The following is a 14,044-nucleotide window of genomic DNA, read 5'->3' on the forward strand; positions in this document are numbered from 1 at the left end:
GTTGCCACCTGGGGTGAAGGTAACATCAGGTTGAGCTTCTGCCAAGGGCCACGTCTGGGTCCATGGTCTTGCTACAACTGGGGCCTGTGGCCCGTGTTACCAACAAAAGCCAAATAGATGCCTAGGGTCTGGGATGCTACCAAGGACCATGCTGGTGCCCCAGAGCCATGCTGCGACAGGGCTGGGCTGATCTGAGTGGCCTACGCCGTCACTTGGGGTCATGGTGACATCCAGGCTCAGGCTGCTGCTGAGGACCATGTCTGGATCTGTGGTCCTGCTACAGTTGGGGTCTGTGTTGAGGTCTGTGGCCTATGTTGCCATCAAAGGCCACATGGATGCTGGCGGTCTGGGCCACCACCTAGGGCCATGTTGGTGTCTGAGGGCCATTCTACTCCTGGGGTCATGCTGATTTGAGTGGCCTTTGCTGCCACCCAGGTCCATGGTATTGTCTGGGTCTGAACTGTTGAAGGCCATGTCTGGGTCTGTGGTATTGCTACAGCTGGGGTCTGTGTTGCTATCTGTAGTGCGTGCTACCCCTGAGCACCACATGAACCATGTGTATTGAAATCTGAGGGCCTTGCTGAGCCAGCCCTACCCTTCATTGGCCCTGGGACTCTGGCCCTGCCCCTAACTGGCCACTTAAGGGAGAAAGCTGGTCCAATCCTTCACAGGAGAGCTGCCTCTTCTCCCAAACGTCTGCACTTGGGAGAGCTGGTCCCACCCCTCACCTGAGGGAGGGGGATCCCAGCGGAGGTCCTGACTGACCAACTTGGGTAATACCCAGACACACATCCTGTGCTTTGAGTTGGCATTCTCCAACATCTACCCCGTCTATGGCCAGGTTTGCTGGAGCAAGGGAGGGGAACTGGTCATGTGAACACAAAGCCCCAGGATCTTTATGATAGAGGCTATCCCAGAGATTAGGTGAGAGCCCAGTGTTGATGGTCTACCAGAAACCAGAGACCTTGAACCAGACCAACAACTCATTACAGTGGACATTTGCAAGTGAAGCTGTTTGGACTAACGGGCATTTATTCTGCGGGACACACTGTAGCTCCCAGTTAGTTCCACTAAGATGAATGAAGAGGTGATGGACTGCTGGGAATGAAGGGGGGGTGGAAGTGTATTTTGTTTGTTTTGTTTTTAATAAGTATTTTATTTTTTATATTTTATTTGGGGGAGCACCTCAAGGGTGAAGGGCAGATATGGAGGGACTGGGAAATGAGTGGGTTGGGGTGCATGATGTGGAATTCCCAAAGAATCAATTAAAAAATTACATTTCATGAAAAAGAATATTGATCAGGACCCAAAGTCAGGGCACAGAGCAATGGTCAGGGGCTGCAGTTTCTCTATGTCTCCTCGCAGGAGTTAGCCCTTGATCGGTGTTGTGGCTGTAGCTCCCCTCTCTCAGCCCTTGCTTCTCCTGTCTGGACTATTGTGGCCATGCCCTCTCTCTTGCCTCTGAGTTTCCTCATTTAATGCACCCCCCAACAGATGCTGCCAGGATGAGCTTTAAAAATATAAATCTGACTTTGTCATGTTCAGTATGACACTTCCAGTGGCTTCTCTATGTGTGCTATGTGGGTCACAGTGAGGTTGGCACTCAGGGCTCCGCTTGGGTCACAATGTGATTGGCACCCAGGTCTCTATGTGGGTCACAGTGAGGTTGGCACTCAGGGCTCTGTATGTAGAGCCTGTTCACTCACACACTCCTGCATTTATGTTTAGCACAGTTAAGTTGCTCAGTTTTCTCACCCACGGTATTTTAATGTTGTATTTTCTGCCTTCACATATTCTGTCCCCTCTGTCTACCTATTTCACTTTTTGTTTGTTTCCATTTACCCTGAAAACTCCAATTCAAATGGCGGCAGCTTTGAGAAACCATTTCTCAGTGTTCTAGTCATAAGCAAACATTCTTTGGTGTCACCATTGAGCTCATATATATTTCCGTGTGTGTGTGTGTGTGTGTGTGTGTGTGTGTGTGTGTGTTTGATAGCTTAGGGCTTGGGGTAATGTCCCTGTTCTTTATCCTCAGCTGTCAAACACATAGAAGGGTCCTCAAAAACATTCAATTAAATCGAAGTAAATATCAAGTTCTTGACAGGAAACTGAATTCAGCCTCGAAGTTCATGTGGCCTTTCTCTGTGGTTAGCTTTTGAATTAATGAAATAGAAAGACGTGCTTTGGCACAGCTGTCTGGCACACCTGGGTTAAGTTCTAAGACAAACAGCTGCATTGCTGTAACTTGCTGTAAAACACCCACTTCTCACAGGGACGTGTGCTGTAGGGCCTATGGAAGGCAGCCAGGCCTGGGGCTGGCAGTCACCTGAAAACACTTGGGTTACGTTTCTATCGTCATGGCAGTTAGGCAGCCACTTATAATTATCCCCTTCAACGGGCAGCCCTGCTCCACAGGATGTGTTCTGACAGAACAGCACTCCCTTGCCTTCTCAAATACTTCGTTGCTGAGAGCTTCCCTCAGGTCGCCTGGGAGCTGCCTTGGAAGGAGTTTAAGGCCATGCTGTAGGATTGCAAGCTGTAAATTACCAGTCAGATTGATACCCAGGAAGGCATGGAGGAGAGCCACAGTTGGAGTCCACCCTTCTATTGTTCTCATGAAGCCACGGGAGTCTGGGAAGTGAAAGATCAGATTCCTATAAAGAGCTGGGCCAGGACATGGCAGCTAAAGAAAAGGGTCAGTCTTGGATACCGCAGAGAATGTCCAAAGAGAAAGCACAGTAGCAGCATCAGTAGTAATGCCAGAGCTGGAGGATGCTTGAGAATGCTGAGGCTTGGTTTGGCCTTGAAAGGATGGTGTGCGGAATGAAAATAGCCTACCCTGTTGCAGCCTACGTTGCCTAAAGGGCAAATGGAATCACATCGTTATTGATCTTCTTCATCTTATTCTTCTGATAACTTCTGTGACAGCGCTTTCCAGTGCCACACTGGTGATTGACAGAGGTACTTGTCAATGTGACTTCTTCCTTGCAGACCTAAATTGAAAGTCTCCTATAGCATCATCCACTCCCCACCTGTCCTGTACCCCACAAGGTATCCTAGCCCTGATATCAGAAAATAGTGTTTTGACTTCCCAAACTGGAGATTTGTAGGCACCATCACTGCAGGCATAAATGTTCACAGCTTAGGAAATTCCCCCCACCCTTTGTGTTTTGCAAGACAGAGTTTCTCTGTGTAATAGCCTTGGCTGTCCCAGAACTCACTTGGTAAGACCAGCTGGCCTCAAACTCACAGAGATCACCTGTTCTGCCATCACCCCTCCTGCCCTGCCCATGCTGGGATTAAAGCTGTTCACAAAATGGATCTGTTAAGTGGAGTCAGGTGACACTACTGGTTTGGGAGAAGAATGCTACTTTGCTAAGTAAAAAGAACTCTGACTTTGTCCTTTCTGCCCTTACCAATGGAAGTATGTCATACACACTCCAGAAAGCGATGCAATATTGGCCAGGCGTTGAAATAAAATAAGACAATCACACCAAAGAAAAGCGTCAGTAGAAGGGTGTGTTTCTAGAGAGGGCAGTTTCTTTTACATTTACCACTTGGTAGTAAAACTGATTGTATGGACGTCTTTTATTAATATAATTACTGTGCTAGGTGTCCTAAAGGGTTAAAAGAACCAATTTATGCCAGAGCAGAGCCTGTTTCTGAAAGTCTGTGAGGAAATGTAACACTATAGGAGGGAGCATGGACCAAGCATAGCTCTCAGCTCCTGGCAAGCAAGGTATCTCAGGTGGGCAGCATGGCCGGCTGTATACTAGTGGCTCTCCAGTGTCAAACCTGACAAGCTATGACAGGTTTATGGGATCGGAGCTGACATTTTCCTTCCCGTTGTAAGATGTCAGTGAGCTTGACTGCTTCTTGCACACAGCTAATGGTCTTAGCACCCCACTCATTAGGAAGCCTGTGAATCAAAAAGCCCCATGCCATCCCATGCCATGTCAAACGTGTTGTAAATATTCGTGCTAGGCCAACCTCTGAAGTGTCGGAGGCTTAGCTTGGGAAGAGAGCCAACATTTTGTTAGCTTCTATAAATACTTTTGATCTTGCAAAATTGGTCTGCAAGTCTTGCAAGAACAGGTTCTCTCCTAAAATCTGTGCTGTTATTTGGTTTGGCCTACCTGAAATAGGTGGTTGGTCTTTTCTTTTCTTCCTTTTTCTTTTCTTTCTTTCTTTTTTCTCTTTTTGTGAAGTGGCATGGATTTTAACACTTCTTGTTTTTAATATTCTGAGTAAAATGCACCAAATGCATTTTATAAGAAAATAACATGCATTTTATAAGAAAATCATTTGAAGGCCAGGAATATAGCTCAATGGGATAGTTCTTGCGTAACACGTGCAAGCCCCTGTATTCAGCCTACAGTATGAATATATACATATGCATAGGCATACAAAGGAAAACATTGATGTTTCCTTTTGTATAACAACAATTGATGGACAGGTGGTGGTGGCACATGCCTTTGTACCAGCACATTGGAGGCAGAGACAGGAGGGTCTCTGTGAGTTCAAGGTCAGCCTAGTCTACAGAGTAAATTCCAGAACAGGCTCTAAAGATACACAGAGAATTCCTGTCTCCAAAAACCAAAACAACAACAAAATAAAAAAAATCAATTGATGGATGAAATTGCTCAGTGATGGAAGGTTCTTACTTACTAAGCCCTAGGACCTGAGTTTGATCCCCAGGACCCAAATACGTGGTAAAAGGAGACAATGGACTCATACAAATGATACCTTGGCCTCCACACACCTACTATAGTGACCCTCACCCCCCCACATGCACACTCACATGTGCACACATGAAAAATTAATAACTTAAAAAACTATCTTTTAAAATTCGGTCACAAAGTTATTCACAAGTCTTTGTTCTACCAAAATCATTTCAACAATTCTAATGAGTTATAATCCATTCATTGCATTTCTGGAGGAATGGGATTGGAGAGATGGCTAAGCATTTAAGAGCCTCGCTGCTCTTTTAGACGATCAGGGTTTGGTTTTCAGTATCTACAGTAGACAGCTTCCAACCACTGTAACTCCAGCTCCAGGAGATCTGATGTCTTCTTCCAGTCTCCACAGATATTTGTATGTATATGTATACATATACACACTTTTTTAAAATTTTGAAAAAGAGTATAAGTATGCATTGAAAGCTTCATGGCAAATATTGGACCGGCATTAACTGGTTTTAACCTACAATACCTTATTATTGATACTTGTATATTGTGTTTAACTCATTCTTACTTATGTGTATACAAACTGCTCTCTATGAATTCTAAGAACATCTAGTCTAACATTACTGAAATTGCATCTGTACGCCACAACCATATAGAGAACATGATGATGATGATGATGCTTTTAAATGAGAGCCCTACTAGATTTCAGTCCCTAGCCTGGGAATGTTTAGGGGAAGAAAGACATCCAGGGACATTTCTCTAATCCAGTTCCTTGGTTTGCTAAGTACACACAACATGAGCAGCATTCCCTGGTAGAATTGATGCCCATGCACATTTCTTGGCTATGGGACTTCTTAGAACTTTGAAATAGAAAGTAAATATCCAACTGAAGTTTTCAACCGAAAGGTGATGCTGAGGAACTGTTTCGTGTTGCAAATTTTAGGGCACATGGAAGGAGTGTTTAGTGAGAAAAAGAGTGGGATAAGATGTCCTGATTCTGTCTCTTGAAGTGAACTTTGAGGAAGATGCTGAAGCCTAAATCCAGTAGATCAGATGGGTCTGTGCTTCAGCCTCCCCCTTAGCAATCCTTGCAAGCTTTCTGTGCTAGGGCTGGGTCACGTTTCCATCCCTCCCTGAAGGTATTTGCCTTGTAGTCAGTAGGTCTTCAGTCTATTGTTATTTTTTTTTAGGAAACATTAATTCAGCCAATGTTTTGCTGACTGTGTTGCCCTGAACACGTCATTTATTCTCTCTAAAGTTTCCTCTCATTTATAACATCTTTTTTTGTGGGGGGGGGGTTGACACAGCTGTCCCTGGAACTCCCTCTGTAGACCAGGCTGGCCTCAAACTCACAGAGATCTGTCTGCCTCTCCCTCCCAAGTGCTGGGATTAAAGGCATGTTTCACCACTGCCCAGCTAAAGTCCTTTTTATTATAAATTATTATTAATTATATTCCAAGTACCCCACAGAACTTTCTCTGAATGTAACTCACACAAAGTCCAGTGTGTAAGTGGATGGAAAGAGAAGCTTCTCAACTCTCCTCTATCTCAACCTATCTGACTATTTTCTCATACAATATATTTTGATCACATTTTCTCCTTCTACAGCTCCTCCCAGATCTTTCACCTCCCAACCCACCCAACAACTTCTTCTTCCCTTCTTCTCCTTCTCCCCCCCTCTCTCCCTCAAAAAATTCTCACAAAAACAAGCAAAAAGCCACTAATTAAAAAAAAGCACTCCCTCCAAATCCAGTAAAACAAACAAACAACAGGGGCTTGATTTTCTGTGGCTGGCTACCTGCTCCTAGGTGTAGGGCCTGCCATGAAGTGTGGTTGGTATATGCAGTGATACTCCACTGGAGAAAGCGTATTTTCCCTTTGCCAGTAGCTATCAATTGCAATTAACTTCTTGGTTAAGGGTGGGACACTGTGTCCACTTCTCCATCTCAATGCCATCTTAATGCCAGGACCCTGTCTGGCTTGAACCTATTCAGGTCCTGTGCATGATCCAATTTTGGATTTTTTTTTTTTGAAAAAAATCTTTATTTTTATAATGGTCAAATAGTTAAAAATCTAAAAGAATTCTTACTTAAATAATGTGTCTGGTTTAGATTAAAATAATCATTGTGCTTTAGCATGATTTAATAGTCTCTCATTTTTATTAATACGTCAGTTTATTGTTAGCATATGCAAAGGCAGGTAAAACTTAGTTAAGACTTTCAAAGATATATGGTAAAATGTGAGAGAATCATAGCTCTGTGTGTGTGTGTGTGGTGCTTTTGTGTGTGAGTGTGGGTGTGAACACACATGATGAATGTGTGGACGTTTGAGGACAATCTCTTGCACTCCACCTTGTTTGAGACAGGGTCTCTTGTTCGTAGCTGTATACACCAGGGTGGGTGGCCCGCACACTTGCAGGGATATCTCTGCCTGTCATCTTGTCATACAATGGCTTGTATCATAGACTTTTGATACTATGTATATTAGAGTATGGTGTTTCCTGGGCAGCACAATATGGAATAACCTGCAAGGAGAGAATATAAGATTCTCTGTGTCATAATTAGTGCTGGTAAATTCTGCCCAGTAGGGACTTCAGAACTTGGGAGAATTGGAAATTTGGGAGAGTCCTTAAAATGTGATTTTTAAAGGATGGAGCATTAGTCTGTGGAGGAAAGGACTAAGAAAATGGGCATGAAATTAAAGTGAAAGGATCAACTCCTTGAAGATGGACATACTTAATAATTTTGAAGACCAGTTTATTCAGATTATTTTATTACGAACTTCCTTTTACTAGAAAATCACTCATATTTCACAACATCTCCTCAACACAACCAAGGCACCAATACAGAAGAAGAATTCAAGCAAGCTTAAGAAGTTGTCATCAAAGTTGTTTAGCTATTTGTGTAGAATACAAAAGAATGTAACTGCCTTAGTCAGGTTTCTAATGCTGTGATAAAACACCATGCCCAAAGGCAACTCGGGGAGGAACAGGTTTCCTTAGATTATATGAGGAGTAAGTCAGGGCTGGAACTCAAGCCAGAAACTTGAAGGCAGGGACTGAAGCAGAAGCCTTGGGGGAGTGTGGCTTACTGGTTGGTCCCTGTGGTTTGGATCACCCGCCCAGGATTAGCCCCACCCCTGGTGGCCTGAGTGACACCACATCAATCAATCTAGGAAATGCCCTGCATACTTCCTTACAGGCAATCTGATGGAGGTATTTCTTCAGTTGAGGGTCTTCTTCCAGAGAACTCTAACATGTGACAAACTGACAAAAAGCTTACCAGCACAGAAATGTCCCCTAGCTGGTAAGAATTGAAACATATGGTTGCCAAAGTATGTTATTGACAGTTAGCTCAGCTCTCCTACAATGACTTTATGCTCAGTTCAAACACTGTATTTGCCAATCTGTTATAGGCAGAATTACAATCCAGCATTAGAACATGGAAGGAAGCTAAAATATTTCAAGGCCAGTCTCAGCTACAAAGAGAGTTACAGACCTTGTTCCAAACCAAAACCAAAACAAAAACTCAGACTGTTTAATATCTTAGAAAATATCCTGCTCTAAAATTATTCAGATGAAGCCAAAGTCCAGTAGAATTCATTTTCTGTGAATTTATATAATTCATTTAAAATACATGGGGGATGATTTATAAGGTGTGAATCTTAGTTCTTTTAAAATTCTCTGAACCTTAGCATTATCAGCTGGGTAGCAAGGATGGACATTCAGATCTGTAAGGTGTGTTCTCAGTAAATGACAAACTCTTTATAGGATGCTTGTAAAAGTTAGGAAGCTTGCATAAAGCATTGTAACAGTTGATGGATGCAGAAAACTTATAATATATTCTGTATTATTGTAATGTGAGGACAAATTTAATACAGTGTTCAGCTCATAGTGGCTCTCAAAAATATAGTTCAATCTGGTTTTTTAAAATAGACAAAATATTGAACTTCTAAACCTAGAGATGGACATATTAAGAGGCAATATGAACTATATTAGATATGTATAAAATCTCAATGAGAATTCTTAGAAAACTTACATAAAAATTATCTATCAATCTAGGAACTGCAGAAGATGACTTAGCAGTTCCCAGTGTCTAGTGGCCTTCAGAAAACAAGTTCAGTTTCCAATTCATGGCTCACAATTGTTAATAACTCAAGTTTCACCTTTTATGACCTCCCCATAAACCTGCATGCATGAACATGCAACACACATGCAAATAAATAGTGAAACAAATGATTTAAAAATAATAACACCAATCATTTTAAAACTCACAAAATCTAATTGTCCATTGCAACATGAAAAAAGAAAATAAGAATAAGAGGTAAATTTGATACTCGGTCTACATGACAACTAAGAACTTGTTAACCCAAGGTGTTAAAACTACAAAGAGAGTTAGGGGGCTCAGTAAGTCATTTGCAAACAGCTGAAATGAACAGCCAGGAATGTGTGGAGCATAGCCCTCACTTCCCAGGAGCTGCAATTGTGGGGACACTGTCCCTTTTTATTCTGATATCATGTATGTGGGAGCACTTGCCTTACTTCTGGCAGTGTGGTCATTGCCGGCCACTGTGTCATTCTACTCAAGAATGAAAGATTAAAGCAACCAGGTACAACACACGACCTCCTGCACGATTACTAGCAAGTGTAAGCTTTCCAAATGCAAAAGGGCAACCAGCATTTGGGTAGCCCTCCGTTGTGTGCAGCTTCATAGAAACTGAACTTTTGAATCAAAACGTATTAAGCACGCAAGTATGGAAACATTGGGCAAATGAAAGTCTACCACCACCACCTCCGCCCAAAGAAAAGGAATTTGAGCTGAAAGACAAGGAAACATGGCAAAGCAGGAACTAAGAGATGACTCTAATAGATCTCCTAGTCTTCATAAATAATTTAGTCAGGCACATAAATCACACATCCACATTATGCGGCCGACCAACACTTATCTCATTTGGGAGAAACACACCAACGCCCAAGAATGAAGAATACTAGGAAGGCTCCATGACTGTAGAAACAAACGATGTTGACAACACTTAAGGAATGATAAGGAGATACCATCAGTCAGCCACACAAATAAGAGAAACTGCCCTTTTCGTTCCATGCCCAGAGTTAAAGATCATTAAAGTCTTAAGACATTTGCAGAGATGAAACTCCATTGCCCCAGAATGTCAGGGAAAGTTGGGGTAGAAACTAAAGGGTGCTGGTATGATTCCAGTCAGGAACCTAGCTTTCTTTTCCTTTTGGCCACACAATGTGGAAGGCCATGCCTGTGGTGTGTGTGTTTTAGGTCTCTTATCCGCACAATCATAATCAAAACAACTCTGCCGGAGTGTCAGGGCAAACAGTAGATAGCCGAGAGTACTGCCATCAATCACAGACATTCTGATCAGCTCCCAGGTCTTGTCTAGGTCATGTTATGACTCCTTTATTAGTGTTTAAGGTCACCAAGAGACAGGCGAGTGCATCCTATAACAGGAAGTGTAGTGAGTCTCTGAAGTGCGATGTTTGGCTTTGCTAGGCACTGCGGCTGTGACTCGGAAATCCAGGGAAATGAGTTCAGCTCAGTCAGACTCCAGGCGCCGTGCTGCCTCGCAGCAGATAGAATGAGGCAGAATAATAGAGGCTTTCCTGCCATTCTCCACATTCAGCTGAATTCCGGTCAGCCCTTCCAGTCGAATTTTAGAAGGCTCTTTTCTATTCAGTCTCCATGCTGCAAGCTGTAATTCATGGGTAGGGGCTACAGAGAAAGGCTGGCCCCAACGTCAAGCCAAGCAGTGCCAGCAGAACCCTTCTGCAGGAAGACAGATTAAGGGGCATGTGCACCACTGAGTGAGTAGAGCAAAATTTAGTACCTACTCTGGGCTCCCGTAGGGTTACTGCTTGGCTGCTTTGGACCTGGCAACCACACACAAACCCAGACACATTGCCACACACTCCCTTGCACAGAGACTAGCTGCATGCACTAGCTCAGTGTGATACAGAAGGAGAGGAAGGCAGCAGGGGCCTCCCCTCCCTCTCCCTGGGGAACCCAGGCCTGGCCAGATAAGCTTTTGGTCTGTCTGTTGTGGGCTAGGTTCATTCTTTACCCAATATGATTCCTACTAGAGACCTTGAACAATTCAGATGACCTCATTGGAAAATGATTCTTGGAAACTTTCATTACTGATAGAGGGGTGAAACATAGTTGTTGAGGGAAATGGAGTTGCTAGGAAAAGACAGTTCTATACAGGGGTACTTCCCGAGGCCTTACACTAATAAAAATACAATTTGTTAATACACAAACATAATTGTGAGAAAGGGTAATTATACTCTTCTCACGTCTAAGAATTTAATGTTCACATTAAGACATAGGAGCATGGCTGGCAAGATGGCTCATATGGTAAAGGCATGTGCTGCCAAGCCAGAGGTGCAAGCATCTAGTACCAAAACCTAGATGGTGCAAGTTGTCTTCTTATCTGCACATGTGTGTTATTGCACATCCTACCCCAACACATACATATATTACATACATACAAACTGACTAATCTAAGACAGATAAATACATACATATCTACATACATGCATACTGACTAATCTAAGAAGACAGAAGGACCAGCAATGAAGGCTAACCTGTAATGCTGTATTATGATATTTAAGCACTAGCATTTATACAAAAGTTCATGTATTTGGTCACTGATGTTGGAAATGAAGTTTAGAATTTTGTTGATCTTGTAAATGACGGGCGTTAACCCCTTGCCTCTCTCTGCTTTGACACAGGTCTACAAACAAAGGTGGTCAGAAGGGCAGGGGTCTCTGTCAGCAATTGTTAGGTAAGAAATGAATTTGCAAAACCAGACTTTGCTCCAAAATCCCCTGGGTCGACAGAGCAGTGTATGCCATGATGTAGGTGGTCAGTAGAAGGATGACTGATGAGAGGGGAAGCCATCTAAGATCATGGTCACGTGTCACCAAGCATGTAAAAGGAGGGTGACTCTAGATAGAAAAATGAATACTCAAATATTCACATGTGTGTAGATAGTTAACACGTGTAAGAGCCCATGATCTTAAAGAACATACCTGGTGCTAAAAGTTTGCAACTTTTTTTTGGAACAGGAGACTGAACTTTGTTGTCATGAGAGAGCCAGGCATTTGGTAGCATTTGGCACAGTCTCGCCCACTGGGTCTGCTGTCTGCCAGAGACGGCAGGACTTGTGAGTTAAGAATTCTCCTGAAGTCACCATAGACAACAAGCATGGCGAAGGGGCTTTGTTTGTGGGCCCATTTATCCTGTGTGTGCCACAGGGTGGGGAAGGTTCCAGGGCTGCAAATGTGGAAGGACAGATGAAAGAAGTTTCAGATCGTGGCATCTAGTGCCTAGGGACATCCATTGTAAGCACAGACCCCATGTGAAGGGTAGTCGCTACTCAGGAGCAGCTGGGCCTTTGGGGGTACACACATCTCCAGTAATTAACCACACAGGGCTTTGCATGTACACTGCAGAGTCATAACTGTAGGGGGATGAGGGTATTGATATTTAGTTAACTACATGTTTCTGGTCATCCATAACTGTGCCAGACAGATAAAATATGTCATCTTGATTATGGCTGGAGTTTCAGAGAATGAGTGGCAGGCAGGGGGAGCTTCAGGAAACCTTAAAAACCCAGCAGGCATTTGGGACATCAAACATCAATTACCAAGTGCCACTTTGATGAGTTAAGAGTCAGGGAATCAGAACCAGATGTATTAAATTTTCCTTGAAATACACACAGGATTAAAAATTAAGGGTGTGGGGGGGACTCAATACAATATATTGTATCCAATGCTAGCTAAAGCATTTGGGAAAAAAAATCACTATAGGTATTTGACAATGAAGTGACTATTTACCCACTACTACATTCTAAATTCTAGTGGTGGCTACATGAAAAGCTGGAGAGAGAGTTTTGTGGGTAAGGAGAAGAAAAGTAATTCCTGGAAAACCAAGAGTGAACAAAGGAAAGAAGGGTCCTCTCAACATGTGTTTTATTCACTTGCTTAGGGAAATAAGTTCACATGGAATTCCATTGTGAAAATTTATCAAGTTACAAGTGGGATTAAATGAAGAGTTGCATACGCTTGCATACAGACTGGCCAGGCACTTAATTTAAAATGCACGATTGCGTTTGGCAGCTCTTAATAGGAGCTTAAGATATGCTATTCACTTTGACACATGCAAAGATTTCACATCTTGTGTCATCTTCCTCAGTGACACTTGGTTCCCAGGCTGTCTATCCTATGAGTGACAGCAGGCAGGACTACATTGCAGCCACCATCCCAAGATCTCAGTGGCTCCTGGCTTCCATGCACAAGCTGTTGAATAAATAAACACAATTCAATGTTATGCCCAGCGGCTTCCCTTCCTGGTGTCGTATAGCAGGGCTGCCCATGAGTATTTACTCACCATCCTGCAGGGCACCCTTTGGAATTTCTGAGGCCATGGATCCTATAAAGAGATAGTGATGACTTTAGGAAGCCTGTCACCTTCTCTTGGGTCCTCTTTATGTTTCCACAGTTCTGTCCTCAATGCTTTCCCTCAAGGGTGTGTGTGAAAATGCAGACATTACAAATGGAAGTTGCAGGCAAACAGAGTTGACCTAAGTCACAGTTTATCATTTGCATGTCACTATGGTTCAGAAAAAATGTTCCCTAATGGCCCATGAATTAAAAGCTTGGAAACCAGCCAGAGACACTATTGAGAAATGCTGAAGCCTTTACAGGCAGCATCTCATAGGAGGATGTTAGGTCACTGGGGATGTGTCTTTAAGGGACTATTAGGGCCACACCTCTATGTCAGCTGTTCACTTCCTGCCTGCCACGGAGTGAGCAGCTTTCTTATCATGTGCTCTTTTGATAATGCACTAAGTCACCAAAGGGCCCAAAGCAATAGGCTAATTGTCAGTGGATTAAAATCTAGAAGTGTGAGTGAAATGACCTTTCTTCTATTGAAATTGACCATCTAGGGTGCTTGTTACAGCCATGGAAAGGCGCCTGGCACACATATGATCTCACCGCTTTTTCCAAACTCTTATTTTATTCTTTTTATTATACGGGTTACATAAGGCCATGTTCATGCACATACAACCTCATCTCTGAACCCCAGTTTCTACATCTAGGTAATGTGAGCAGAGCAACATATTTGTCCTGAGAAGTTAATGGCAAGAGGACACAGAAAAGGTGCTTGACATGTGACCCTTCTTCAGAATAAACAGTGTCTATTTTAGTAAATAGGATATTGTTTTTTTTCTCTTTGCTCATCAAATGTGGTTGCTCAAAATGCAGGCATCAACCTTGCTCACATCCTATTCTTTAGGTACTGAGGCAAACATAGTAAACTCTAGTCTATCGT

The sequence above is a fragment of the Phodopus roborovskii genome, unplaced genomic scaffold (assembly GCF_943737965.1).
Source record: "Phodopus roborovskii unplaced genomic scaffold, PHOROB, whole genome shotgun sequence".
Lineage (NCBI taxonomy): Eukaryota > Metazoa > Chordata > Mammalia > Rodentia > Cricetidae > Phodopus > Phodopus roborovskii.